Source organism: Eleginops maclovinus, chromosome 20 (assembly GCF_036324505.1).
Source record: "Eleginops maclovinus isolate JMC-PN-2008 ecotype Puerto Natales chromosome 20, JC_Emac_rtc_rv5, whole genome shotgun sequence".
NCBI classification, from domain to species: Eukaryota; Metazoa; Chordata; class Actinopteri; order Perciformes; family Eleginopidae; genus Eleginops; species Eleginops maclovinus.
The window spans coordinates 7,978,675-8,006,060 of NC_086368.1; the positions used below are offsets into that span (position 1 = coordinate 7,978,675).

At 37.6% G+C, this 27,386-nt stretch overlaps 1 long non-coding RNA gene across 3 annotated transcripts in view; it reads left to right on the plus strand.

Moving 5' to 3' along the window:
• The first annotated feature begins 13,307 nt into the window (after nt 1-13,307).
• LOC134882864 (uncharacterized) overlaps nt 13,308-27,386 on the plus strand; it is a 37,921-nt gene continuing 23,842 nt past the window's right edge. For 2 of the 3 annotated variants that reach the window (XR_010168201.1, XR_010168200.1), the window contains exons 1-3: nt 13,308-13,374; nt 14,064-14,134; nt 14,305-14,357. This is a non-coding gene — a long non-coding RNA (uncharacterized LOC134882864). Of the gene's footprint in view, nt 13,375-14,063; nt 14,135-14,304; nt 14,358-15,675; nt 16,050-27,386 lie in introns of those variants that run through there. The other variant, XR_010168199.1, reaches the window with a different exon arrangement.

Here is a 27,386-nt window from a genome sequence, read left to right on the forward strand (position 1 = left end):
AGATCGTGGAATAAGACAAAATAAGATGGTTTAAAGAGAGAATATTGTACTTGCTTATCCTTTATGCTGTCTTTTTTTCTGGCTGAATTCCAAGCCATTTAAGGTTACTGACTGGTCTGAAGCAATGTTTTTTTGTGTGGGAAGAATAAACCCATTTCAGATATATAGGATTTCATTGAAGCTACAGAATGGTGTTCACAACTTCTGTGCAGTTCTACTTTCTTCACCCCACAACTCCCACTTGATTTAAAGTAACATGTGTTAGGTTAAAAGACCCCGGGCCAAAAAGACACTTAAATCCCCCATAAGCTACAGCGGCACCCAGGCCTGACAGCAAAGCTGACGTGAAACTGAATAGCTCTCACCCAAGCCCTTGGTTTGACAAAACTATATTTGCTTTTAATCTTCTTATTGAGTTCAACGCTGGCCTTTTAAAGACCAATTGAAAAAATGTAAATCACATACAAATGAGGAGTAATTCTAAATTCCTCAAACCACATGTCCCTCAGTGACTATATCCAATTTTCAGAGTTATATTATCAGACTTGAGGAAGTGGTCAGCACACTAGAAAGGAGCTAATATCTACTGGACCAGCTACTCTGCCAGGGCTGCAGCTTGAATCATACAACGCTCTGTTAGCCCATTTACATGGATAGACTGGAGCTAATTTTAAATAAAGTCTAATTACAGACATGCTTTTGAAACGAAAAGAAACATAAGCTGGTGCTACCATCTAGCAGCAATTATTCTGTGGCATTATGCGTCTTAGAAAATGGAGCGAAACAGACTGCATCACATTAATCTTTCTTTTAAATGTCCATTTAAGGTCAAAGTTTACGGGTCATATATTAATATTTCCTCTCTTTGAAATGTTATCTTGTACGTTGTGCGACTGTGAATCAATGATTTCAAAGTATGAGCATGTCCTCCATCATAAAGCACTGTTGAGGGATAATCCAGCCTCCTGCCAAGAACCAACCAAATTAAATATTGAACCACTGAAATACGAATAGTTCAAATGTATATGATTTATGTAACACAATCTGCTCACTGAAACACAGATGACTGATTAAGCTTTTATCTTTACCAGTTGTGATTATTCTCATTGTGGTAGTGAAACATTTCTATGGGATTGAAAGAGAGCGGTAACAGATGAGGTTTTTTGAATGAGTGTGCCAGTTGTGCAGTACGGAAGAAAAGTGCAGTTTTGATTATATTTTGGCATTTGATTCATAGTTTTTTAAATCCAAGTTCATTTAAATGTTCTGACCTTCCACCTAGAGGTTGTTTGTTTTAAAACATGTCAGTCCTTTGGCTCAATGAGGCCAAATGTAGGTGTGCTATTGTTATCCTTTGCTCTTGCACAGTAAAAGTCTTTTCACCTCAAGGCTTTTAAAAAGTTATGGGCTGGGCAGAAAAGTATTGACGTCTTTAAACCACTAGATAAAGCGCCAGACATATGATCCGTGCTAGGGAAGTGCATTTATGTGTACTTACGGTAATGGTGTCTGTAATTGAGATGGTTATTAACAGCTAGATCAATCTTTCAAAGTGCTGGACTTTTGGAGCATGAGACATTCTGTATTCTTGTCAACAATTGTCCTCATTACGAATATGGCTCAGTGTTAATACGGACATGTATTAAACTGACACATACTGAAGTGTTAAGAAGAATTGTGTTATTGTGATTACCCCTGCTTAAGAACACCTTCCATCACCTTTCGATGGACTGACCCATCAAATCTTAAAATACATATAAATGCATTTACGTCAGTGTTAAGTGCTGCCACTCATGCCATGCTGAGTACTTAAAGGCTACATACTATTCGTCTTTGATTATATGTCATTTTGTAAACATGGTTGTTCCTCCCTTTGGGGTTTTGAAACACTTCCCACTGTGATGGCAGCCAGAGCTGGAGCTTTATGTATTGACGCGAAAAATAAACCGTGACCTCTGTCAAAAGGAAAGGTCAGAATCCCAAATGCTCTTTCCCAAAAGGCGTCCTGTCAGCCGCTCTCACAAACAGCATTTACCCAGCTTGGTGGCACTCCTGCATAAATCCCACCAGCAATTTTCACCATCTAAATGAACTGTCATTCTCTTGTCATAGTTAACTCTAACTGATTCTCAGCCGCTAATCTCCTTAGCAGATATCCCAAAAGGACACGTTGATAAAAGACGAAAATCTCGTGGAAACATTTCATAACAAACTCACATTAAGGTCGTTTGACAGTCATTGTAGTTCATCTCTGAAGGGTTAAGGCTCATGCTCAGTAATGGTATTCATCATTCTGCACAGTGTTTAATGGACATGTTGACATAATCTGCATTAACCAGGGATTTTAAATGTAGTTAAGTGCTGGACAGTGACTGCCATATTCCTGCTGCATTCAACCGTCAATCAACTTTAATGCGCTGGGCTGCTCTGCTATGTTGCTCCTTACTAACTTGCTTAACAGTTTAAAATGTCCAATTACACAGTTGGATGACCATTATGACTACATAGGCTCGAGACCGGACTAAGCTATTGAAATTGCAGTGTGGAATAATCTGAAATCCAAATGGTATGCAAATGATGATAAATATTAAGACAAAGAGAGCGATGCTGATTTGCTTGTAGCTCTGAGCTCTTCCTTCAATTCCCTGCTAAATACTGAATATATTAACTGTAAGGCATAACACCCCTCTGAGGATTTAGTACATTTGCACTGCATATGAAAACAAAACTTTTCTTTCATTTTTTCTTGTCTGTCACAATCACTCAAATTCTCCAAGCTTATTTTCCTCGCCACATCCTGTCAGGAGTCTATTCATCAAGTCCACATCTGTGCCATGTGTGATTGATGCATGTGTTTGATGGCAGCCAGCTGAAAAATACCTCAGAAGAAAGTGAGGATGCTCTTCAACAGACTGATTTTTTCGTCCTCTCGACGTTTTGCTTGCAGAAGCACTCTCGCACGATCTCTCACGGCAGAATCAGTCACATCAGAGCAGCCTCTCCCTGGTGATGTCTCTGTAAATAATATCATTGCACGCAGGTAAACAACAGCCCTTCCCTTGCACCGACCACATTATTCCCTCTGTAAACTGATTTCCATTTCGCATTGCTTCAGATGACCGATTCTTGTCTTCAAGTTCCAGTTGGCCTGCATGTTTTTGCTGCATGATAAATCTGCAAACAGGGGGGAACTAAAATTCAACACACAGAGAAAACAAACCAAGCTACACAAACATTTAAATAAGACTTTTCCTGCCCAAATTTTCCGAAGCAAAATAGTTGCTTAGGAACATAATTCTCATGAGATAAGGTTGCCTCCTCCTGCGATGTATTCCAGTAATTCATTTTGGACTCTGTTTGAAGAGGTTCATTCTAGGCAAGCTCTTTGAAGCTGTGTTTTATTCTGTTGAAAGAGGTCATCCTGTCCCAGGCCCCCTAACACCTGTGAATCACAAAATGTAGATATTGAAAGCCTAAATCTTACGGTCCGTCCTATAGAGATGTCTGGAGTTGGTTACGCCTGGTGCAGGTGCAGATAAGATGCAATAACAGGTGCAATAAATATGCTTTTTACAGCTTCACAGCACAAAATGATCCCAAAACATCTCTGCTGCTGGTTTGATTGGGCTGTTTATCAATACCAATGACACAATGATTGCTCTGCTGGTAACTGAGGTCCTTGGCTTTCAAAACTCACTTTCCCAGCATTTGCCAAAACTTGCTTTCGAGCCTGTTTTCAAAAGAAATGTCAAAGCCAACCCATCTCTGCTTTAATTGACATTGCAACAAGCAGACATTTATTTTTTATTTCTGCTTTAATTAGCCCCCTTTTTTCATCTCAGTTGAGAAAATGTTACTTTATTTTGTGCCAATTATTGTAATGGTTGCCAAAAACCTACCAATGTTGTTGGTCTTCCTCGTCCTAGACATAAAGTGACAATCTATATATATATCTTTAAACAGCATGTCATATTATTCCACTTTCTAACGCTTTACATGTACCTCCCACCTAAGAAAGAAGGAGTTGGATGTTTGTTTGCCATCATTTGTGTCTTGGAGCAGCTCCTCTAATACTTTGTATCAAATGACATTGGAGCACAGACATGTCCTATTAGAGGGTGATACAAGTGTTCCTCAATTAAGGATCTCATTAGAGGCATTTGATAAGCCTCCCTCTCCCTGGGGTATATCAAGAAACTCGCTAATTCCCAAGCTTCAATAAAGTGCCCGACATTGCCTGCCCCCCAGAGACTGACAGATCTGACGGTTGTTTGGATATCTGGGGAAATTAGTCTGTGCAGACATGACATGTTTTGTACTGTGGTACACATTCCTACACATGGTAGTATACATAGTTGCATATAAGTATTTCTTTACTCATTTTATTGAGTCCTAAACTGTCCAACAGCCACATCTTACATCATATTCATATTCATTTATATTAGTTATACAATGAGTGTCAAATTAAGTCTATAGTGTTGGGATATATTCCGTTGCAATTGAAAGTTACCTTAACCTTTAGTTTTGCATTCCCACAATATCAAATCCAATGAAAACATAAGATATACGAGTATATTATTAAGTTGTACTATGTAACATAAAAAACTATGTTTCCTTTAAAGTGAAGTCCTTGTCCTCTGATTGGCTGCCTTTCATTAAGCATACAGTATTCAGTTGCCTATACACTAACAATGAAACACATGAGCACGCACTAAGGTTAAGAAATGCAAAGATTTAATCTGAGCTGACAAAAAAGGCTTTGTTTTAGTTTAATACATACTGTTAAGCTCAGAGACAGTATTTTATGAACATAAAAGTTCACATCCTGAATTAAAAAATGAACAAATGAACCAAAGAAAGTGCAAACCATAAACCAAATTCAGGCAGTAGGTGTATAAACTTAACGTATTAGCCTACAGAACAGAACAGCTTACAAAGAGGAACAACATGTGCTCCTCGTACAGCAAATATAATTTTCTCTTTTAGTTTTGTTGCAGTAATCTGACTCTTTTTATTGTAATTGTAAGGGAATACAGTTACCTTTGTTTTAAATTGTGATTACTTTATCCTGTTACATGTATTCCGTTGCTCCCCAAGTCTGACTATATCATCTTTATTTCCAGCAGCATTTCAACGCACAAATAATCCAGAACGATAATCCCTTTTGAATCCATACATTTTCCATTTAACCATACATCCCTCCTGAGTGTGTCTGGAGTGTGCGGTTGAACTGGTTTAGCTTCCCCCAAAAATAATCCAACCCCTTCCTCATAAACGGACATATTATAGCAAATAGTAGATCAAGGGGTGTCAACAAATATATTCAGGCGAGTAGATAAATATTCAACACACAACATTTGTAGGCCATGTATACAAAAAAAACAAGAAGTGTTAAACAATTAAAAGAAAAACCAAACGTTTATAATAAACTCAGTTAATGAGTCATTTATAATACAGCTTAAAGTGTTTACACCCATAATTTATCTTCATAAAGCATATAGCTAGGTTTTAAACACCTTTCATATTTAAACACTTAGAAAACTATTTTATCATACCTTATTTTGCAATTCCGGTAAGCATATTATTGTCACAGGACATGTACTTTGTGCAATGACAATAAAGTGAATTCTAATTTAATATAGAGACTACTATCTGCTGTGCAGGTTTTAATAGTGTGAAAACAGACTTTGTGCATGGCATGGTCCACTCAGACACCCTGACCTTCTCCAACAGAGGCGTTTGACTAAAACAAATGATGAACATCTGCTCTGGAGTCAGTGTAGGTGGCACAGAGACACATCCGGCATCCTTGATTAGCGGCACATTTTACTCCGGGGTACAAAACCCACCAAAACCTTCAGCTCCTGTCCTGATGCAGAGGGCAGTAAAACAAACTCACCTCAAGAGTACATATTCTGATTGGATGATTCCCTGGATAATGTGGATATATTGAGGGCCACACGAAGTAGGACAAGGCCAAAACCTTACCATAATTATCCACACTGTTTATCAAATATTATTTTTGTATTAAATGAATAAACAAACCTTCAATTATGTAACAATACACATACAGTAGGTTGACCTCCATCATATTTCCTTTCTTACTCCTCATAATCCCAGGTGTGCATGTAATTTCTGTATTTACTCATGCATTAGGCCATGCTCATTCAATCTTTATTTACTTCTCCAGAATGTGATTAGGGGGAGGACCCTCATTTGCTATCATGCTGACATTACATTAGGTAACAGACATAACAATACACTCAAAACAAAAAAGGACAATGATAGTGATCAAAAACAATTAATGAGAAATTAATAGCAATATTGCTTACAATTACTAATTAAAACAATGTCATGCTAAATCATTAATATTTAGTAAATGGCCAATTTGAAAAGCATTGTTGACTTGACATATTTTTAAAACATACTATTGTTATCAGGGACTCAATATTGCATGTGTTGTAGATTATTTCATTGGCTTGAATCTCATTAAGTCATGAGAACTAAATCTAAAAGCAGTCTTTTAGAGTTCAAAGTTAACTTCCAGTCCTGAAAGTGTGTTTAATAAGCTGCTACCTTGAGTTTGTTATGGAGGACTTTGTAAATAAATACATTACTGTGTTGATGTTGTATCAAAGAAAGAGAGGGCATCTTTTCCATAGAGAAAACACGATGGGTCATGTAGGAATCACCAGTAATAAATCTAAGAGCAGAGTGATCTATAGCATCGAAGGGCTTAAGGGTGGTAACAGCAGCATGTCTATATATCACATCACCATAATCCAATACTGAAAACAAGACGGTTGCAACACTTGTTTTTCTACTAAATATGGGAAACCAGGTTATTTTTCAATAAACAAAGTCACACTTTGGCCGTAGCATTTCAACCAGATTATTATTATAATTTTTAACGCATTAATACATTATTTATAAGCGATCATTTCCTTATCTCTTTTTAAAATGAGCATGAGGGTGATATCAAACCCCTCATATATTTCCATTAAAGCAATAGATACATTATTCAACCATTTTTTATTATAATCTTTGATTATTATCTCTCAATTAATATATTAAGATAACAAATCTGCTCATTTTTCAATGGCACCAGATTCATCTCAATCCCGATTTACTATTCCCTGAATTCACCATCAAAGCAATACATTCAAACATGTTTGCATAGCATTAGGAACTGAGCCTCAAAAAATTATGACATTTAAAAGACCCCTCCTCCTGTCTTTGTAGCCAGTTATATTCCTTTAAAGAAACCTCGCTTTACATTTTTCTACACCGAAATATAAGATACTGTTTGAGAAACTAGTATCCTGAGCTGATCAATCTTTGGATATTAAGCAGTCGTCAACGACATACAGTAGTACTTGATAGGCTAAGGACCGGGACATCTATAAGCGGTTGACCTATCACAACAGAGCAAACCAATCAGAGCAGACTGTTCTCTGGTTTCAGACAGAGGGTGAAAAGAGGTGCTGCTGCACAAGACAGTATGAGAAAATAAAGAGCTTTTTGAACATTAATGCATATAAACATGTCACAGTAGAGGCACAGAATACAAATATAAAACCTGGACATTAACACATGGGCCCCTTTAATTCCTCCTGAGAAAATATAGAGACTTTATCATCATCACATATCTGCTCACCATGTTATATTTTACTAAAGTGACCCTCAATATAACATTAATTAGTCACAGAGTAACACATTATTAGTCTTTCATCTCATGCAACAAGTGAAATAATTCTTGATAATATATCAGATGGTTCTGCTCTTTCCAATGTCTCTGAAATTCAAATAATTCAGAAACAATCATAACTAGACAGTCTTTTATGTTTCACCATATGTCATTATCAAATATATAAAGTTTATTTTTTATTTATTAATTGAGAGCTACATTTTTTAAGGCTTTTTTTTTACCAGTGAATTTATGACACAGCAATTTTGACATTTACTGCATGTTAGTTTAAATCACAGCATCATCTGAGAACACTTGCAGCGCAGGAACAAAAAAACAGTGATGGTACTGTAGCCAGAAGCTTTTCCCCTTAAAACATATACCTCATTTTGCTTTAACTAGACAAAAGAATAAAGCAAATAGGGGCCTCGATGTACATTACTTCCAATAACATACCATGGCATACTTTATGGAAATGCTTAAAGGCCTATGGAGGCTCTATTGAATGTTAAACAACACATGTGAAGTGATTCCAGCCCTGTGTGCATAGAAGAACTGTGCCCAAAAGAGGAACAATCCCAAATGTTATTTGCAAATGGACATTTTATTACAACAGATTACTAGATAACCATGGTCAACTGGATTTACCCTCTATGTAGCAGCAATATCTGCTATAAATGTCTTGCCACTCCATTAGAAATGGTTAACTATGGTTAGCATGACTGCAACTGAAAAATCCCAATTCCCTCCAACATTCCCCCTCTGTCTGAAACACCTTCATTTGACCCCCTTGGTTTACTTCAGTAACAAAGTGACATCACTATGTAACACTAACACTTCTATTGGCTAGCGCTCCACTATTGTATGTGATTTGCTGAAGTGTGGGACATCTCTAAGCAGATGCAAAAATCACTACAGAGCCGACCAGTGAACCAATCAGAGCTGGGCTCTGGTTTCAGACAGAGGGTGAAAAGAGGTGCTAAAGCACAGGCAGTATGAGAAAAATAAAGAGCTGTTTGAACATTAAAGCATGGAAACATGTCACAGTAGAGGCACAACATGCAAATATGAAACTGACAATCAGCATAACATGTGCCCATTGAATAAAAAAATTCCCTAACCCCATTTTTATTTCTTTTGTGATATTTCTGACCTAGAAGGGGAATGTTAAGCATATTGGTACAGTAGCACAGGGTGAAGGGATCACACAAAAACGTCAACAAAGCTAAAAATATACAATTGTGTAGATAAGAATTTAGATCATCTCCAAGGGATTGCCTCAATCACTCTCGACACAGCGACGGGTGTCTGTGAGACAAAGGAAACAGTTTTTTCTGAAAAATGAAAAATCTATTGGTGTTGATAGATAGTGTTTGTAATTGCTTGGTGCCGATCAATTAGGAAGACAGCAAGAAAGAAAGAAAATTTCAGAATCCTTTAGTGTTTGACTTTTCAACCCACCTACCCCAATCTTAAGCCTAATAGTGCAATATTATCTAACAATAAATAGTATTTTTGCTTAAGAAAAGCTTTATTTTCTAACATTACACAGTTTAATCCAAGAACCATCCCAAATCTCTTCCTTCTAAAAGACAATCACATTACCTGGTCCCCCAGCTCCTTCTACGTCTGCCGTGAAGCATTTGCTTTCTTGAGCAAGTTGGAATGCAAATATGAATCTATTATGCATCATCAGAAAACACCTGCTTCATAATTCATCTTTGGTAATGCATTGTGTGGCTTAGTTCAAGCCTATATTCAAAAGAGCCCATAGACAGAGACTTTAAGCAGTAGATAATAAGGATTAGACATATGTAATTATAATTGTAATGCCACAGTGAGTGAGCATATTCATGAATATCAAAATGCCTCAACAAAGGAGTTATTCTGTCGGAGCACTGGTACTGAGTAGCTATTGTGTGGTTCTTGTGACCTGTTTTAAGCTGCAGAAAAAGGAAGTTCACTCTTTTAACAATAACAAAAAATAGCAGGTGACGCTTAAAGCAGGAAATCTGGATCGGATCTAACTACAGTTGAGGGAGATAGAGAGCTATTTAAAGAGGTTCTTCTAGTTTTTCTCTCCTCATGTGATGGCTGTTTTATATACTGTAACATATGTTCAGCTGATTGAGGGGAGTCATTCACAGCCTTGAGGCAAAGCAATTGGTTAAGGCCATTTAGACAAGTAGGTCAAACGCATATTAGCTAAAGTCATGCAGAGAACTGCTTAGTGCAAAAAAGTCAGCCAGACTTTATTGGGGTAATTAGCGTTCTTAATGCTATTGACCGGCTCTCTAAACTATCTCTGTAGCGATTTAACATCAAACAATGTGATAAAATAGCAACAGGACAGCAGAGACGCAGCCAGGTCAATGAATTGCACCGAGGCTGAATAAGTGGGAGTGTAATTGCCACTTTGTCGGTAATTTTGCCAGCAGTGGGGACATCAATCCACTATTCAAATGTAATTACACATCAAGCTGACAGACAACTTTTAGGTTATGGCAACTTGTGATGCCTCCATGATCCCAGAAAACATGCTACTCTATTGGTTTACTGTGGGCAGGGAAAATGTACCATAATCCCATGGGGGCCCCCTTTAGGTCCACAGGGTCACTGTGTAGCAGCCATGGGAATTCCCGTGAAAATGTGTTGCTTTCACAATGATTCTTTTTAGGTTTATAGGGGCAGGCTAGCCCCCCATGTCAAAAGCACAGCACAGCACAGTTAATAATTATGTATTTCTAGTATGGCTCTTATTGCTGCCATAACACTTTAATTTCACATTAAAATCCATTTTGATCCAAGCTAATCAGAATATAAAACACTCTTATAATCCTGAGGGGAATTACTTTTCGTGACAGTTATAACATTTTAGAATCAGTTAAATAGAACAAAATTAAATTAAAATAATTAATATGAACATAAGAAGTAAAATGTGTGCGATTAAAGGTAAAATACAATATATAATTATAAGGAATGTGTTCTAAGTACATACAATATTAAAATACAATTTTATTTCATTTAACATATTAAGGTATGACATTTAAATACTGGACTGGCCCGTTGTTCTCCATTCTAGGTTAGGGATTGAAACAGCAATGATACAGCTTGAAAAAGAATGTGTTGATTAAGAATCGAGACGACATTATATTGATCCATCTTTAGGAAAACTATTTTCTGCAGTACTTGTCAGGATGAATATGCGTGAGAATGGCTGTGCTTTAGAATGGATGCTGGCATACGATGAGACTTACTGTATATGTTCTTGCATTGTTCATCTTATATTCTCCTTGGCTATGTTTTCCATAAACCTTCAGTATTGTAAGACGTCAGTTTCAGTTTCAAACAGCCACTTTTAGTTTTCCAGTTAAAACCCACTAGGTCAAGGATATTCAAACTTATTTTTCTATAAGGTCTACATGTGAATGCTGCATAAAGCGGACTCTTTAATAATTTAATTATTTGAATAAATGCTGTTGTGGTGTTGAAGAGAACATTTATGACCCTAGAGAGGCTAAATATTGTATATGTCGATTTAAATTTTTCAACATGTAATATTAGAGCTTTACTTCTTGTCACATAGTGGCACATCACTTTTGGTTCACACACAACACATAGGGGAAATTGTCTGCTAATAAATTGCTTCACTGAGCACTTCAGTAGCTGAGCTCAGAGTAGAGTTTCGGAAATCGTTAGCTCGTTTTTGAAATGTTTTGACCAGAGGAAAGGCAGACGCGGTTGAAGCACTGGGTGCATGAGGGCATTTCTTTCTCTGCATGGAGTCATTGAGTGAGTAGTTTTGAGAGGGAAAAAGTTGCTGACTGATGAAGTTACACTAGTGGTGAAGTTTCCCCATTTCCCCGTTTCCACTGGTTACATTTTGACATGTTTTTACCTCAACTGCACCTTCTTAACAAATGTTCATAGCTCGTTTTCCCCTATAGTGACCTAGATAGAGCAGTTGTTTCATTTGAAAATCGGCAACAGGTGGCGAAAGGAGCAGCAATTGTCACAGAAAATGAAGTTATCCAACGTGAAGTTCGAACCAGTATTCAGATTCTCAGCCCACCCAAGATCCTCTCATTTCTGCATACTGTACCTCAACTCTATAGCTGCTCCATCTGCTGCAGCCCATGCATTTAAATAGGATATTTAACTGAGCTGCAGCAGCATTTTGGTATATACGGTGGTCACTTGTACATTTCCTGAAAGTTAAGCTCACACTTTTAACCTCTAGATATCACATTTTAATATATGTATGCCTCATTTCAAGTACATATAATGTGTCAGTGTAATCTGTATGAAATACTTCTGTATCAGCAGTTTATAAGTCATGCAATGCATAGTTAACATCATATAAATAGGCACTGTGCTTAATTCTGTGAAATTCAAGTCGATGTGTATATTTACCGTGCATTGTTTCTAGTCAATATAATTACTGGGACAGTAAAAAAGTCCTTGGTTTAGCACTAATCCACCAAATTATGCAGAACAAAATACATTTATTTTTAGTAATAAATTACCTCATATTTGTCGCTTTGCAGAGTAACTGCCTCAGGGTTTAAGGTCATGCTTTGTAGGCGAATGGCAGGAAAAGCCTGGATAAAGTTTGACAGCTGTAAAAAAAAAATATATATCTATATACCTCAGAGGCACTGTGCAGTCATGAGTGAGCAGAGGAAATTACTTTCCACTAATACCCAGCTTGGACAAAGCGGACAGGGCAAAGTTTGATTTGGGTACACATCTGGGATCTTAGGTTAGGAGGATTTGTAGTTGTGGATACATATACTGTACAATTTACATTTACTACAAGCCAGATGGTTCTTATTAACTCATCTTAAATAAATAACCTGTCCGGGAGGATGTAATGTTTATGGTTTGACTGTTTTCAGGCTGGCCCTGATTTTCGACCAACAATTTTTCATTGAAGCAACATTTAAAGAGATGCTTTTTATGCAAATGTTTAGAGTCATATTTGTATTTTGTGTTTCTACTGTGACATGTTTACATGCTTTAATGTTAAAAAAAGGTCTTTCTTTTTCTCACATAAACTGGCCCTTAGCCTATCACATACAATGTGTTATAGCACTAGCCAATAAAATGCAAGCGTTACATAGGAATGTAAACAAAGGAGTCCAGAGGAGGCGTTTTCCTGTGTTTACCTCACAGGAAAGAGGAAATCCAAAAGCCTAATAGTGCCACTTTAAACATTTGATGAACATCTCCAAAGTGAGGCCATTTCTCTCTCTGAGAATCACAGAGAGACTGATGAATGCTTTTATTACCAGCAGGCTCGACTATCCTAATGCTCTCTCAGTTTCTGTTCCACTAAGGAACCCAATCAATCAGCTTCTATTAATTAAGGATTCTGCAGCATTAGTGCTGACTAAGAACAAAAGGAAAGAACACATTACGCCTAGTTAAATCTTTGTTACCTGGTATGTTCGTATTGATGTTAAAGCATACCCGTGCATCTGAGTACCTCTTCGAAAGGTTTTTGATTTATGGACCAAAAGGAGCCCCTGTTAAGACTTTTATTATTTTATCATTATTTCTAGCTCTGAATCATTTATTTAAGGGTTTTGTGCCTCTTCGTTTTATTTTGAAAAGTCGGTGTGGCTTCCGGTGTTATTGATGACGGCAGTTGTAACCAGGTTTTGCCAGAAGCACGTGGCCAATTGGTAAGCTGCAAGTAGCTGGGAAATAGCCTGCTAATGATGTGTAGCCTGTAAATATAATGTGTTGATGTTTGCTGCACTGTTAGGCAGTCTTGAGAGAGTGATATGAGAATGAGAGTGTTATTTAGCGCTCGCGGTTAGCATTCGGTTAGCGCCGCTAGCTTGTGTTAGGATTGCCGCTAGCTCCCGTTAGCATGCTAGACTGACTCTATTAGCATTCCAGGCTAGCGCTGAGCTAGGTCTTGCTAGCATTTAGCTATTAATGTTAGCTGCTAATGTTGGCCAAGAGACTGTGTTTAAGCTTTTGGGTCCGTTGTGTTTACTGCAATGTATTACCTTAATTCACAAGAAGACATTTGGTTGATTATATATTAAAGAGTCAATGTTTTGTTTATTGTAAAAAGTGAAATAACTATAAGTTACAATTTCATTAATATTATTATATGTAACCTGTTGTATTGGGTTTAATCATTTCAGGTTTATGACCTCATTTTATTCTTTTACATTTACCTTTTACTACTTTTAATATCCTAATGTTTGTTTATCACGTACAGCATTTTTAATTGCATTTTAATTTTTCCAAAGGTAATATATGAATATAGTTTGATTGATTGAATGATGAATTATATCTTGGAGCACAGGATATACAGAGCTTGCATCAGAGACCAGTTACTGTAAATATCTCTCCGTAGCACACAAGTTGACTACTCACCAAAAGCAGACTCATCAGCCCGCAGGAAATATCAGGGAGAATATGTCAGAGGTAAGAGTGTGTAGCACATGTGTAAACCATAAAACACAGGGACAAAGAAAATGAATTTGCCGGAGCAACAAGAGAAGCCAGGCAAAGGCTAACAACAAACAACCGGTGCCATTTTCCAAATATTCAATATGGAGCCATCTCATCTCCGTCTCTTCCTCTGGCCTCTGCAGGTCCTTGGTAGTGCAGGCCACTGCTGGATTACTTGGTCCTGGCAAAAAAAAAGGTGAGTGATGATTAAAGAACACCATCTCATGGATTTGGACAAAATGTCATCCGCCATAGAAGAGTCTGGCGATAATACACCAGAGCAGCAAAGAAATCCTGGATAAACAGAGCTAGCAGAGCATCACGGAAAGTGTACGGTGGAGGAAAGCGGGGCAGCTTTAAAGTCAAACACAGGCACCAAGAGGCTAAGAAATTTGGTAAGGATTTTTCAAAACATGCTGACAGATATTGGTAAAACATTCAGGAACAAGTTTAGTGTGTGTGTGTGTGTGTGTGTGTGTGTGTGTGTGTGTGTGTGAATGCAGATAGAGTTTCAGAACCAGTGAATAATGCGAGATAATGTATTTGAGGAGGAATTCTTTACCATCTTCTTATTAAAGGGGCCCTACAGTATAATGCTAATTGTCAGGTTCATATTTGTATTTTGTGCCTCTACTGTGATATTTTATTACATTTTCTCATACTGGCTGTGCCGCAGCACCTTTTTTCACCCTCTGTCATAAACCAGAACCCAGTCTGCTCTTATTTGTTAGTTGGCTGTCTCTGTTGAGATTGGTCAATCGCTTAGAGATGTCCCTCCCCTTAGCCAATCACGTACAATGTGTTGGAACGCAATAGAAGCCTGACTGTAACATTGTGTTGTCACTGTCATGGACGAAAACTAATAAGTCCAATCAAGGCATTTCAGGCAGGGGCCAAGTGTGTCGGAAAGAAACTGGGTTTTAGCCTTTGCTTGCATTTACATGCGCACAAACTTATGTAACACATAGGGCCCCTTTTAAGTTCTATTTGTTTTTTTTCAACAGAACATGTTATTTCTTACTTTTATCAATATTACACCTTTTTGGAGGATTGAGCAGCCTTGGCAAAAGTATTCCTCACTGAGTTATTGCTTGTTCAACCTATGATACCTATGAATTGTTATCTTGCTCATGTAAGGACATCTATCCTTGCACATTGTTTTACCTATGCGTTACAGGTCTCTCTGTTCAGGCTCCAACACCGGGCTCAAAGGAGCAGTCAGCAGTCTCACTCATTTAATTACGTCCATGTGATGTACTGGCTGAGAGATACACCTCGCCTGGCTTCCCTAATCTGATGGCAAATAAGGGTGACATCCATCTCACCATGTCAGAAATAGTAATGGCCACAATTTCTCTTCTCTCTTTGGTCTACATTGATGCAAGACAGCCATTCAGCCTCCACTCCCCTCTCATCCTTCCTTTACTCTTATCATTCATCACAGTAAGTCTCAACAGATGAGATCGTTTAACAGTGGGCGTGAATGGTGATGTGCACTCTCTCCTTCTGTTAAGGAAGAGACTCTGAGACTTGGAGTCCAGCGCTTGGCTTCAAAGGAATTTGTCACAGGGACGGACATTTTAATTGGACCATTAACTTTTGGAAGGACTCTTCCCGATATCTTGATGAGTCGTTTTTTCTCACCTATCCTAAACTCAAACTCAGTCCTTTACACACACCTCTAACAACTTTATACGCACCATTTACACATAAAACTATCGGAGACTTTCTTCTCCAAGGTGCATTACACTCTAGCCCTGTTTCAGTCACTGTGGCTCAATAAAAGAGATAGGAAAGGTTTTGAAGTTGTGAAAAGTAGACAATGTTCCGTCGTGCAATAATGGTTCGTATCCCACTGTATGTTTTAAAGATATTCAATGATGTAGTGAAACAGTTTCGCCAAGAACTTATCTGCAATGTAGAAACGTGATTTCTTTTGCACCTCTGGACAATAAAAAACAAGATCTATTAAATAGTGTGCAATTACAAAACAGGTTTTATTTTACTATAGGTACCAAACATACTAAAGGTAAAAAGCAACTGAGTAGATTCATGTAGATGTTGTTGCCATAATTTATTCAAAATATGCCACAATAGAAACTATTGATTCTGATTGGACAATTTGGACTTCCCAGAGGTTGTTAATTCTCTCTTTCACACCACTGCTAATGAGAGCTGACCGTTGCTAAGCATGATCAAGGGACGTGTGCAGTCAATCCACAGAGAGAAGTGCGGTATATTTAACTTCAGGTAACAAACACTAGTTTTCTTCATCATAAAAACACCATGAAATACTTCTTTAAATATTCACTTTTATATTTCTAGAGAGCATGTTTCTATTCATGATGGCTAAACTACCCCGTAAAAAAAGAGAGCAAGAAAAGAGGTTAAAAGACATAGCGCTGGACGTTAGAGAAAACAACACAGAGGAAGACAGACTAAATATACAGTGATAGAGACAACAGAAATCGGCAGAAGAAGACAGACAGGAAGTAAACACTTATTGGAACACGGTATGGGCAAGGGCAGTGTTTAAAGATTTGTTCATGAAAATGTCGACAGAGTTTGACAGTTACAGCCGGTTGTAGGCGATAGGATGGACAACTTTTTCTTAGTGGAAGAAATACAATCACTTTTAAGCAGGATAACGCGTAGTAACGCCTCCCATTATCATGAGGGCCATGGTGATGCAAGATCCGTCCGCTTTGGGTCAGGTTCCTGATCACCATGTCGGTGTTATTTTCCATTAATGACCGCCTGGCTGCACATATCCCTCATATACCATAACCATTGTACTATACTGTGTTCTTTGTAACATTTTCATGGCTAAGAGTTTTAATATAATAACCACAAAAACATTTTTGAAAAACTCTTGCACTTTGAATGATTACCATAATTGTGAACATGCTGAATCACGTCTACATCTCATATTACACAAAAGAGTGTTGATTGCAAACCAACCCGAGCAGATTCAAGAGAGAAACACAACTTTTACTATACTTTAAAACACTACCACACAGCAAGCAATGAGAACAAGGAAGGGGAGTAGGTGTAGTAGAGAGACTGCCAATTCTCAAACCCTATCGAAAATTACTCTCGCCAGACGGATGAGGTGAGAATGAAAATAGAAGCATACAATAGAGGAAAGACTTGCTATTCTTCTTTCTGCCTGTGATCAGTAATCACTGAGGCAGACAGGAGAGAGTAATCTCAGAGAGGGTTCAACAATTCTGCCCATCCTGAGATTACATTATTTGCCCAAATTGCAAGTGAAGCCTCTCAATCCACCACCCAATGAATCAACAGTGTAGGAAGGGAGGGGAGCGCAGCATGCCGTGTCATCTAAGACAAGACGTGTGTGAGGCATCCCATTAAGGAAAGAAAAACAGCTGGGAATAGTCTGTGTGGGCCATAATGGCAAAGCGGTGCAGTGGCAGGAGTAAATTACTTCTGAGACCCCTATTGAAAAGTTTCTGTGGAGAAAGTCTCGTCCCCAGGAAATAAAGAATTAATGATGCAAAGGTCGGCCAAATCATCTATTAACAGTAGTGATTATTCTGGTGATGTGATTCTGTTGTTTTCAATTTGAAAATATGTATGCACAAATACAGAAATAAGATATGTTGCAGTTGTACTAAAAGAAAAGTGTCTTCAAAACATGGCTGTACTGTGGATCCTACCTATCATGAAACAAGAGTAGAAGTGGATTTTTTTAGCGCTATTTAGCAAAGTTAAGCTCAACAACCATTAGCCATCGTTTGTCATTTGTTGTAATCTCAGCTCCACTCTCATAGGTTTGTGAACGTAATGCTATCATGTTAGCATGCTTATGTTAACACTGAGGATTTTTATCAACTTGAAGTCCGAACACTCGAATAACCCTTATTTAAAAAAGGTTGTGTAATGGCTAAAAGCCGAATTTGAGTTATTTTGTGTCTCCATTCATTTTACTGAGCCAAGATGTGCTGGGACGGTGGCTTTAGAAAAAGGCATGTGTGCATGCTCTACAGGCCAACGTTGTATCCAGTGCTCATGCCAGGGTAGCTGTCCTAGCTCAGCATAAAGGCCAACAGCCGTTAAATAATAAACACGTTTTTTTTTTGTTTAATATTGTACATCCATGTTTACGGTCATGCTAGCGAGCTATGTTTATAGCCCAAGTTAAATTTAAGCGTAACCTGCTGTGTGAAAGGTTAAGGGACGGCTATTGTATGATGCTATATATTATTAAAAACTTCAATAAGTCTTGTGAATGTTGTGCAGAATTCAGGCAAAGCTGATGTTTAACTAGTTTATAAGTAGTGCTTTATGTTATATATATGTTTTTAAGAAAATGTCCCATGTTTCTCTATATTGTTGAATGCTATGTATTGTCTTTAAACCAGTGTTGCAATGCGACATGTTGCTTCATCAGTATTCCCTTCATTGTCAGTCCAACATACACTTTCTTACTGCCACCAACACTTACTAACACATCAAATCCACGGCTGAATTTACTCTCCAAAAATCACTTTCTATTCCTTTCAATTTGAGTAGAATATAGTGCCCAGCTGTTTAAGGAAATCATTGACACTTTATGTGAAATGAAAGTACACTTCCTCTTATGTCTACACAAACAACAAATATGCTTCTTGCTGAGTGCCACAGACTGTGAGAGGAAGATGCAAATGAATTGAAGGATACACTAATGGATTGTTGCTTTTGGTCCTTTCATGAGATTTGTTGGTAATATCAAATAATGAAGAACATCCCCTGCCTTACTCTTAAATACAGAGCAGTGTGTCACCACAGAGCAACAGACAAAAGTGCATTAGTGAAAAAGCCTTCAGTTTGTTAGCGTCTAAGTGATGATGATTGTCAGCTCTTCAGGTTAGCCAGCTCATATCTGTTTTCAACATCATGGGTTTTTTTAGAGAAAGAACCATGACAACATAGTGCAATTTGTATCTCATTGTAATGATGGCAATTTAAAACCTATTACAGGCCAATATACTGTAACTGTTATGGGTTTGCATGTTCTCATATATCAGAATAATAATGTATTTAGGCGTCATGACGTCAACAAGCATGGGGCACAGACCAAATGTACAAACATGATATGAAATGATCTGCTTTTTAGATATCTCAGCTGGTTTGTATTTTTGAATAATTTGTAACTGCAAATCATTCATGAAATATATGACACTCAAACCATATCTGTGTCATATGTTAATGCTTTATTAAATAATTAGAGAATAACTTCTGATCCAATGAACCCATTGAGTTGAATCCCTTAGGGGATGACAGGCTTAAACCAGCATGTTTGCTTGGCCGATTAACGAGTCTGAACCACCAAGGAAAATCATCCACAGTACTATTGATTCTGAAAATCTGTGGCACCTTTCACAACCTCTAGAGAAACCATTAAGCTCCTCTTAAGATGAGAGCTGTTAAAGACATCCGAAAGATACAGATTGATTACAGCTCATTCAACATTTCTGGTGGAACTGAAAGCCTTTTTTATACTAACGTCCTTTTTGGTAACTAACTAGTCAGGTTTTATAATAATACATTGCAAATCAATTAATAATCATAGACATTAAACCAACATGAATCAGGTGGTGAAGCCATTGTGGCCCAAAGAGCATCTGCTTTTGCAACATCAATTGTATTTTTGTATGAATGACTTTTTTAATTCACACAGTGGTGATGTGCTCCATGCTGTTGAAGTGGTCTACATCATCAGCCCTCTATTTAAAAAATCCCACTGAATGAAAATACTAAACTAACACTGGGTGCAGTGCACAAAGAACCTGAGGCTAGTTTTATAAATAAAGTGCAAATGTAATATGTTTGCCATTTTCTCTGTTCATTATTTTTATTCATATATGAGAATGACAAGCCACATTTAGAAATAAATGACCTGAGGAACAATTGGTGGAAAACAAGCAACACATTACCTAGACTTAATAATACCAATTTACATTTAAAAAACAAAGATTGTAGTCCCTTGGTAAACTTTTAAGATTTTGATGAAATGCAGTAAGAATAAGAGTTACAAGTCTTTGAATTATGTCAATTAAATTGACTCCTGAACTATCGCTAAGATGCTTTACATCCAGTTTTATACTGTAAAATGAACTGCAGTATTTGTGTTTACGGTAATAGTGTTTGAACTGTAAAATAAAACACTGCCATTTAAATGAAGCAGCATCCGGAACGAGTGATTTAAACACGGCGAGCTGAACCGGGACGAGAGAGGGTAGAACCACGCATTTCCCAGTAAATGTTCTTAATCGATTGAGATCAACTCAATCTCATAAAGGTGTTTTATGTCTTACAAAAACGATGGCTAATAATCCATTAAAATGTACTAGATATTCTTACCAAACATCTATGTAACATCTAGGAATATTAAATAAATGCACATTTACATCTGCATTCTTTAAATATTATCATTTATAGTGAAATATGTTAGTTACTTTTTCACTTGGTAATTCAGTTATCTATCATTTCTTCTTGACTCAATCCTTTGGATTTGTTCAGGTTTTGGTATATTTGATAGAGTTTACCATTAATTGTACCATAAATGAAAGTGTTTATAATGAATGTGTGAACTATTTCAATAGTGTTAGACTTTTAATGATACTTTTTTAATAATAAATAAACAATAGGTTGGTTTAAATACACTGTAGATTGCACAATAGTAAGCCATAAAAACATAGTCATAAAACATCACAATAAAGACTAAAGACCCAAAGACCATCTTACACTCTAATATACAGCAGATAGACGTACACACAAGTAGGCATTCAATGAGCTTCATTGTAATTGGGTTCAGCATCAAGTAAATGGTATGAAAAAAATTGTCTTGATGTGCAACTGACCACAATAAGTCACACTGATTGCATTTTAATGCTATGTGTAAAAAACAACAACGTTAATGGTCTTGTGTTGGCACGAGGTATCGGCCGTTGACAGAGACTTATCTCGCCCACTGTGGAGACGAGTCAATCAGTGTGAGCACCTGTGCCAAGTACTTGTTATCGTTCGGTGTCTCTGCTGGAAGGGTCACTCTCATCATGCTTTATACTAATACATCCTGTCCCTCACATCCCCTAATACCTTGGACTTTGTCCACTCCGACCATACAGCACCTGTGACTCATCTACTGTACTGTAGATGTTGCACAAATAGTGGGTGCCTCATAAGAATATAATTGCTGCCCTTTTTGTATTTATAGCGTATAAGTTAGAATAATAAGACAGGAATTCTGCTGCCCCGTTGAACAAAATATCTGTAATACAACTACAGGGGATTGAAAGAGCTGTTGATCAATACCAATGACTCACTGATTACTTTGAAGAATTTTCTCAGGCTTTCAAAACTCATTTTCTCGCTCCTAAACTGTAATGTGAGGTAAATATCTTTTATATCAGAGGCTAATGTAGGATGAGATACAGTACAGTCAGTGATGTAGCATGTCAATAGGTTTTCTGATGGAACAAGATATGAAACATGGATAACTTAATTCCCTTTTTTTGGTCTAAAAATATATATTTTTTGATTTATTTTTTAACTTAAGTTTTATTTCAGTTTCAGCAACTTCTAAATGCATTAAATAAAACAATTATAAATAAGCAATACATCAAATAAATAATGGGAGGGGGGATTATATGTTTGGGAGGTTGAGATAATAAGTAAGTGTGGAAAGGGTGTGGGGAGATTTGGGTTTTGTTTTTTGTTCTTTGGGGAATTGTTTTCTGTACCATCGTCCAGCAAATTTTGAATTAGTTCTCTCCAGCCACTGTAACCCCTGAGGTCAAAGTCCAGTACGTGCTTCTTCGCTGGCAGAGGTGAATTTTCCAGAGGTGACCTAAGGTCACAAAAACCCCAGGTTCTAATGGTGGTTATAGACGCCATAGCTCTCACTTCAGAGCAGAAAATGACGAAGCTTTCCTCTACTGCAGCTCTGCATTGGCAGGGCTGCACAAGTCATCAGTCACATAGGTGCAAAGGGGGTAAGGGTGGGCACATTCAGACCAGGATTGAGAACTGACTGATGGGTTATTGCAGGAAAGCTCTGCCACTGAGGCTGGCCATCTATTAATGTCAGTCCAACCAACAGAGCCCTGTCTAGGGCTGTGGTCCGGACAGTGTTGCTGCGGAGCATTTGATTTCACAGCATTTAACGAACTATCAAGCTCCTTTTCAGATGTGCAATTCAAACGTGCACAAAATGATAGCGAGAACATTGTAATTACAGTCAGAAAGAGAAAGAGAGTAATAGAGAGGCAGACCCAAAAGTGGTACTTTTTTTTTTACCCTCAGCAATTTTAAACGTCAATAACTCTGTCCATCCAGTTTAGGACTAAAATCAAGCTGATTGCACCAGATGAAAAGTGATTTTCTGAACAGTATTCATTCTGTGTGATGACAGTGTGAACCTGGGATTGCATCAGGCTTTATTCAAAAGGCTTTTTTCATGACTCCCCTTATATCACAGACACTTATACAGTGGGGCAAAAAAGTATTTAGTCAACCACCAATTGTGAAAGTTCTCCCATTTAAAAAGATGAGAGAGGCCTGTAATTTTTATCATAGGTATACCTCAACTATGAGAGACAAAATGAGGAAAACAAATCCAGAAAATCACATTGTAGGATTTTTAAAGAATTAATTGGTAAATTCCTCGGTAAAATAAGTATTTGGTCACCTACAAACAAGCAAGATTTCTGGCTCTCTCAGACCTGTAACTTCTTCTTTAAGAGGCTCCTCTGTCCTCCACTCGTTACCTGTATTAATGGCACCTTTTTGAACTCGTTATCAGTATAAAAGACACCTGTCCACAACCTCAAACAGCCATACTCCAAACTCCACTATGGCCAAGACCAAAGAGCTGTCAAAGGAGACCAGAGACTAAATTGTAGACCTGCACCAGGCTGGGAAAACTGAATCTGCAATAGGTAAGCAGCTTGGTGTGAAGAAATCAACTGTGGGAGCAATTATTAGAAAATGGAAGACATACAAGACCACTGCTAATCTCCCTCGATCTGGGGCTCCACGCAAGATCTCACGCCGTGGGGTCCAAATGATCACAAGAACGGTGAGCAAAAATCCCAGAACCACACGGGGGGACCTAGTGAATGACCTGCAGAGAGCTGGGACCAAAGTAACAGAGGCTACCATCAGTAACACACTACGCCGCCAGGGACTTAAATCCTGCAGTCCCAGACGTGTCCCCCTGCTTAAGCCAGTACATGTCCAGGCCCGTCTGAAGTTTGCTAGAGGGCATTTGGATGATCCAGAAGAGGATTGGGAGAATGTCATATGGTCAGATGAAACCAAAATAGAACTTTTTGGTAAAAACTCAACTCGTCGTGTTTGGAGGAGAAAGAATGCAGAGTTGCATCCAAAGAACACCATACCTACTGTGAAGCATGGGGGTGGAAACATCATGCTTTGGGGCTGTTCTTCTGCAAAGGGACCAGGACGACTGATCCGTGCAAAGGAAAGAATGAATGGGGCCATGTATCGTAAGATTTTGAGTGAAAACCTCCTTCCATCAGCAAGGGCACTGAAGATGAAGCGTGGCTGGGTCTTTCAGCATGACAATGATCCCAAACACACCGCCAGGGCAACGAAGGAGTGGCTTCGTAAGAAGCATTTCAAGGTCCTGGAGTGGCCTAGCCAGTCTCCAGATCTCAAACCCATAGAAAATCTTTGGAGGGAGTTGAAAGTCTGTGTTGCCCAGCGACAGCCCCAAAACATCACTGCTTTAGAGGAGATCTGCATGGAGGAATGGGCCAAAATACCAGCAACAGTGTGTGAAAACCTTGTGAAGACTTACAGAAAACGTTTGAGCTCTGTCATTGCCAACAAAGGGTATATAACAAAGTATTGAGATGAACTTTTGTTATTGACCAAATACTTATTTTCCACAATAATTTGAAAATAAATTCTTTAAAAATCCTACAATGTGATTTCCTGGATTTTTTTTTCTCATTTTGTCTCTCATAGTTGAAGTATACCTATGATAAAAATTACAGGCCTCTCTCATCTTTTTAAATGGGAGAACTTGCACAATTGGTGGCTGACTAAATACTTTTTTGCCCCACTGTATATGTTCTCCTATAAGTCACCTCCAGGGCATACAGTACACTAGGATTCATTTAGAGTCTTCTGAAACAGCAATTATGGTCAAGCATTTTCAGAAATGATGGCACATTTGTGAGAGCTCCTTAAATCGACATAGCTCTCAAAATGTGGCCCTATTTTAGGAGAATGAATCCACGCATATTAGCCAAGTTCAGAACAGTATCTCAAAAGACAGGAAAACTGAGGCAGTATCAGGAAAGATGAGATATGGAGTACTACAAAAAACCTCTTGCTATAACCATGTGCTCCAGCTCTCATCTTTCCAGAGACCCTATTCATTTAGTCCATTACAACTCTTAAAATGCTTTGTCATCTTCTACAGACACTACTTAGAAGGAGTAGACCAGATAGAATATATTTACCTTTAGACATGTTTTTGGTAGTCCATAGCTATAAGTCATAAATCCAACTCACTAGTATTTTTGTACTTATATTTATCTTGTTTTTTTTCTTTCTACCCTACTACTTTTTTCTGCACTGAATGCAAATGCACAAATAGTGAAATAAATGTTCTCCCACCCGGGATAATGTAACAGAGGCAATTGTATGACAGGCAGTCATTTACACTTTCTCACACACATAATCTTGCAAAGACACAACTATACCCTTTCATATGCACAATGATACTCTCACACACACTTAATTACATATAAAACAGTTATCATTTCTTAGAAAAGACATCATTCCCACTTAGTCACCATCAACTCTCACATAGACTCTAGTAGTATGTTTGCAATGGTATAGCGATCTGTTTGAGAAAGAAAATATTTGGATAAGAGATACTCCAGTATATGTGTAGTGTGTGAGAGGATGTTATTGTAAATGTAAGTAAAGTAAAGATCTTTGCATGAGACAGAATGATGTTTATGTGCTTTGGGAATTAGCAGGAGGATATTGAACAGACTCAGCAACATTACATTGGACCACTGACATTTTCAATAATGTCTGATGAGGTCTTGACTGATATTGTTAGTGATCCTACAAACCAGCCCAGATGCAGGGGAAAAGTGTGTGTTATGAGGCTATCCATCAGAATCGTAATTTAATATAGTCAAGTGGGATGCTGCCTGCGACATATTTTCCAGTCCTTCCGAGTCAATATGATTCCAAACATACAGATATTTTTTGACAACTCATTCAAAGGGTTTTTTCTGAAACACACAAAACAGCTTATCCTTTACCTAAAGCATCCTCACAACTTAGTTGACCACCCCAGGTTGAAAGTTACTTGCCATCAAACCCTGATGGGATTATCTCACTGAAACCCTAATTTATCCACTGCAAACTCTTAAAATCCTTATACTGTATGTTCCACAAGCGGAAACAGTTCACTGATGCATATGTTCGCCAAATAGCATTGGCAGCTAAGGGAATAATCATGGAGGAAATCAATTGATGGTTGTAGGACAAAAACGACAAATGAACAATGATTAACAGCCATGTTTGTGTCAGATTAGAATAAGAAGCATTTATTGCATCATCTATGCAGAATCAGAGCGGCAAAAGCTAAGATGTCTTACGAAATAAGGATGGTATTGTGAAGGGGAAAGATATCACACTATCAAATACATGTTATGAGACTGATATTATTTTTGGAACATTTTCAGACTTGCCCTTATAATTTCTAATCTTGGTAAATACAGATTTGTAAGATAATTATAGTTTTAGAAGATAATTTGTGGAAATATGTATACCTGTTAGAATGTTACATTCTGACAATTTTAAAAGAGAACAAAAAAAAAAGCAATACTTTTGTAGAATATTTTAGCTAATATGGGCACACAAGAATGCAATACAGTATATGTGTGATGAATCTGCAGTCTCCCTTTTGTGCTTTGCTTTGCTTTGCTTTGCTTTGCTTTGCTTTGCTTTGCTGCAACAAAGTAATGGCACACACTTCTGCACCCATCAGAGCTGTTGATTGTGACTCATTACTCTGCCAGTCTGTCAGGGACACCTTAGATTACCAATGCTCATTATGTATATGCAAGGTGGCATCCCACATGTGTTTTATAAATGGTGTTGGCTGATGTGGTAATATAAACCACTCCAACTTCGAATACTGAAAAGCGTTCTTTTGGCAAAGTCTCAAGCTCCTCCAACAATGCAAGATGTACTTAACATAAAAGTAGAATACATAGAGCAAAAAAAAGACATCTCTGCTCAGTCCTAACAACAACTGAATCCCTTGGTCACTACTTGTGGAGGTCTAATCATCTCATACAAACGTATATAGCATGAGTATGTATGTGTTTTAGAGATAATCACTGATGGAGTGTATAATAAAGTATGGTTGTACATAAAAGAGGGTTAAGCAGTGGGTGAGGAAATATACAATGGTGCATGTGAGATTATGACGTAGCATGTGATATCACGTAGGAATTATCCAGTAGTAATGCTCTAACGACATCTTATAACACCATTTAATGGCAAAATAATTCCACAGTATGTCTTCCTAATGTGCACCAACACTCCCATTCACGCAATCCTTAAAAAATCATTACACCTGGTTTATGTTTGAATGATACAAAAATAATACAAACTGCAAGTGGTTGGTAAAGAATGATTTAGGTATAAGTTCAAATGGAATAGGAGGTAAAATTTAGACTAAGACAGTGAAAAGTCAGCATTTTCGTTTCTCACAGGAGACTGACAATGAAAAAAAAAACCACATACTGCTGAAAAATATTAGATATTGTTTATTGAAGGACATTTTTCTTCATTTTCCTAAGCCGTCCTACTTAACAAACCCAGGCATGCAGGGGGAAAGTATTGTGGCTGTCATTTTATTTTTTTTATCTTTTATTATCGAGACATTTTTTCCCAAGGGACGTTCTGGAGACGGTTGGGAGGACTGAAGGGAGATGAAAAATGCAAACTTTTAGCTTATGAGATTTTTCATTCAAGTCAAATAAATAAATAAATAAAGGGAACAGTGTCCTCATGAATTAGGGGATGGGAAATGGGGAAATATAATAATATAATATTTAAAGCACCAAAAGGTTACGCCCTTCTGTTTATAGACTGCTGTCACAATATTTAATTCTAGACTTGCAATGTCTTAATGTGATTATCTCTTACTAGTTTC